At 44.3% G+C, this 4,337-nt stretch overlaps 1 non-coding gene across 1 annotated transcript; it reads left to right on the top strand.

Moving 5' to 3' along the window:
• The first annotated feature begins 1,445 nt into the window (after positions 1-1,445).
• On the top strand, positions 1,446-1,527 carry trnas-gcu (transfer RNA serine (anticodon GCU)). The gene has a single exon. It is a non-coding gene; the product is annotated as a tRNA-Ser (tRNA).
• Positions 1,528-4,337: the final 2,810 nt, after the last annotated feature.

Raw genomic sequence — 4,337 nt, 5'->3', positions numbered from 1 at the left:
GGGGAAAGTGAAGTGCGAGCTTTGTCCTTTGGTCAAACTGGGTGTTTTCAGGAAAACAGCCATTGTGAATTCACAAAAATGAAAACAGAAAATGCTGGAAACACTCAGCAGGTCAGGCAGCACCTGTGGAGAAAGAACCAGAGGTAAGCTTTCAGCCCTCTGAACTTTTATATCAGAAATGGACAGACTGGTGTGGAGGAGAGCAATGCAGTTGTCCAAGATGGTGGAGTCAATCTTTCGATTATGTGGGTTCGGATCCCCCCTCTGCTACAATTAGTAAAGCTGTTCATTTTGGCCGCGTCACCCAAAAATCTTCTTTCCAAAGAAGTGCGTTTCCGCATTGCTGGCTTACATCTGTTTGCACAAATCAGCAAAGTCTGAATTGCCACCCAAAATGTTTCTTGCACGGAGGTGTTGGGAGTGTAAGGGGTGATCTCGGTGAAGTTTCAATCAAAGTGCGCAATGGCCCACTGGTGAACGAAGTATCTCTTATGGTGAGCATAAGATGAAAGACATGTACCATAATTATGTATTTCTTCTTTGCATCACACTAGGATTTATTATCAGAGAATGGACATGAGCAGGTCGATTTACGTCACGCTCCGGTCGCTTTGCATCGCCCCCGACACACAGAATAGAATCATGGAAAGGTTACAGCATGGAAAATGGCCATTCGGCACATCGAGTCCGTACCGGCTCTCTGCAAGAGCAATCCAGCAAGACCCCACCCCGCCCTTTCACTGTCGCCCTGTATTTTTTTTTTCATTTCAAATACTTATCCAGTTCCCTGTTGATGGCCATGATTGAATCTGCCTCCACCACCCCTCGGGCAGTGCATTCCAGATCCGAAACACTCGCTGTGTAAAAAAGATTTCCTCATGTCACCTTTGGCTCTTTTGCAAAACACCTTAAATCTATGTCCTCTGGTTCTTGACCCTTCCGCCAATGGGAACAGTTTCTCTCTATCTGCTCTGTCTGGATCCTTCATGATTTTGAATACCTCGATTAAATCTCCTCGCAGCTGTCTCTATTCCAAGGAGAACAACCCCAGCTTCTCCAGTCTATCCATGAAACTAAAGCCCCTCATTCCTGGAATCTTTCCAGAAATCACCCGCCATCAACATCCTGGTGGTCACCATGAACCAGAAAGTTAACTGGACCAGCCAGCTGAATGCTGTGGCAACAAGAGCAGGTCAGAGGCTGGATATTCTGCGCGAAGTAACTCACCTCCTGACTCCCCAAAGCCGTCCCACCATCTGCAAGGCGCAAGTCAGGATTGTAATAGAATACTCATGTGATGGTCATCTACATGAAATGTTAACTCTGTATCTAAAGATTCTGCCTGACCTGTTGAGGATGTCCGGCATTTACTGTTTTATTTCAGTTTGGCAACATCGGCAGTATTTTCATTTTGAATAAAGGAGCTTTCGCAAATTTGCGCATGCGACGAGGTGGCCGAGTGGTTAAGGCGATGGACTGCTAATCCATTGTGCTCTGCACGCGTGGGTTCGAATCCCATCCTCGTCGACGTTGTGTCTAATCTTGTTACTTTCATTCAGTCCATCCAGAAGGTCTGCAAACGGCAGAAGGAATTTTTTGCATTGTTTGCTAAAATCAGCAACAGTTCCTACCAAGAAGGTATTGAGATTGCAAGGTCGCGAATAATAAAAGTGGACAGTGATGTCGTTGTAAAACGAGTAAATCTTGTAGTCAACGTAAGAGAAATTTATATACCATAATTATGATTTATGTCCGGATCATTCTGTGTCTCGATCGGTGTAAAAGGGATGTGCTGTCAGTCACGGATCATTCCGTGTCTGTGTCAGTTTAAAAGGGATGTGCTGTCAGTCACGGATCATTCCGTGTCTGTGTCAGTTTAATAGGGATGTGCTGTCAGTCCCGGAATTTTTCCGTGTCTGTGTCTGTTTAAAAGGGATGTGCTGTAAGTCTTGGATCATTCCGTGTCTGTGTCTGTTTAAAAGGGATGTGCTGTCAGTCCCGGTTCATTCCGTGTCTATTTCACCCGATTTTCTTGATACCTTTTTCCTTCTGAACTGAAATGACGATCCTCTCTGGAGAAGAAGGTTCACTGCCTGCTGTTGACATCAAGTTCATTTTGCTGGGTTTCCATCCCAATCTCCGCACTCTATCCACCATTCAGTCCCACCCCGCCTGGACATTATAATCTGCGATATTCATAAGGGAATGGAGAAGCCGAATATCATGGTTATAATTTAATTGGCTCCACAACACTAGATATTATCAATTCCAACGATTCAGAAGGTAATCATAGAATCATAGAATCTTACAGCATAGAAGGAGGCCATTCGGCCATCGTACCTGTGCCGGCTATTTTTCGAAGTCCTGTCCAAATTAGACCCACACCCCAGATTTTCCCCATAACCCTGCAAATTAGTCCTCCTCAAGTACATGTCCAATTGCCTTTTGAATGATCCTGTGGAATCTGCTTCCACCACCCTTTCAGGAAGTGCGTTCCTGATCTTAACAAACCCTCCGTGTGAAAAAAAATCTCTTAAATTCCTCTCTGGTTATTTTGCCAATTATTTTCAATCTATGATCTTTGGTTACCGACCCAGTTGCCAGAGGAAACAATTTCTCCCTACTTGCTATTTCAAAACCCCTCATTATTTTGAATACCTCTCTTTGGTCTCCCGTTAACCATCTCTGCTGTAAGGAGAATAATCCCAGCTTCTCCTATCTCTCCAAATAACTGAAGTCCCTCATCCCTGGTATCATCCAGGTCAACCTGCTCTGAATCCCCTTCAATCCTTTTTCATCCTTCGTATAGTATGGTGCCCAGAAGTGTACAATATATTCCAGCTGAGGGCTAACCAGTGACTTGTAAAGGTTTTGTGTGACTTCCTTGTATTTAAATTCAATGCCCCAATTTACAAAGCCAAATATCCCATACGCTTTTTAACTACCTTATCAACTTGCCCTGTTTTGTGAATATGCTCCCCCAGGTCCCTCTGCTCTTGCAACCCCCCATAAATTGTTCCATTTAGATTATACTGCCTCTTCTTGTTCTTCTTCCAAAAGTGCATGACTTCACACTGATCGGCGTTAAATCTGTCACGTGACTGCCCATTTCACCAGTCTGTCCATGTTCTCCTGAAGTCTGCTACTATCTTCCTCACTATGCTCTAGGTTGCCAAGTTTTGTATCATCCGCAAATTTCGAAACTGTACTCCCTATTCCTACATCCAAGTCATGTATATATAACAAGAAAAGCAATAGTCCTCATACCGACCCCTGGGTGATCCCACTGCATATTTCTCTCCAGTCAGAAAAACATCCGTTCACCACGACTCTCGGCCTCCTATCCTTTAGCTAATTACGTGCTTCTAGTTTTCGAATAAGTCTGTTATGTGTTAATTTCTAAAATGTGCCCTCAAAATAACTGTAACCCCGTAATTTTATTCTTAAGCAATGAGAATACAGATATTAAGACCGAATGATAGATTGGGTTCATTCCCATTAGCCGAAGGTGACGGGACCCGAGGAGATGAAATCCCATCTGGGCTTATATTTTCTGAAAACGGAGACGGAAAAATAGCAAAGATCATCCTGTCGAAATACAATAAATGGACTGAAGATTCTACAGTCTGGAAACCTGGGCGTTCCAGAAACCCGTCTGGCCGTTCAAAGAAGCTGGGTAAGTCCATCAGGGGGAAAGGCAGAGAGGGAAGAAACGCAGACAGAGATATCGAGATGCATGCAAAGAAAAATAGTATAAATCTCCAAATTCTGTGATTGAGCAGATTTTAAGGTGCAGCTTGAAGGCAATTCTTGAAATTTTTGAGGTGGACAAACCGGAACTCTGCCAGTCTGCATGTTCCAGACATGTATCCAACGTTACACGTGCAGTCTGCAGCCGTGTGAGCATTGGTGGTTCATTGTGAAACCCTTGCCTGCCGGCGGTAAACCATGAGTTTGTTTCCAGGACAATGCAGCATCCTTTACCTTTTGTATTCTGCACCCATGAGATCGCCTGAATTGGGATAAATTCATGTGACGGCTTCAATCTGTCCAACTTCTTGAAAGATTATCTTCATTTCGTCTCCGTGTGTTGCGTGGACAAACCCTTTGCATTCTGTCCTCTGGTGCTCAAAGATGTTCTGCTGGAGATAAGTCAAACCTGCCTTCTGCACCGCTGAAAAGATGTGAGAAGCCAATTGGTGATTTTTGACTAAAAATGGGGACACAACGGGGCTTATCCTGGATTTGAACCAATGAAACTCCCTGAGCGAGAATCAGACCCAAAGACCAACTGGCAACAGAGCCGTGCAGCCACTGTAAAATTTCGCTGCCACGCA

The sequence above is a fragment of the Heptranchias perlo genome, chromosome 20, assembly GCF_035084215.1.
Source record: "Heptranchias perlo isolate sHepPer1 chromosome 20, sHepPer1.hap1, whole genome shotgun sequence".
Classification (NCBI taxonomy): Eukaryota; Metazoa; Chordata; class Chondrichthyes; order Hexanchiformes; family Hexanchidae; genus Heptranchias; species Heptranchias perlo.
Note: the sequence above shows the minus strand (reverse complement) of the source record. Positions and strands in the feature narration are given on the sequence as shown.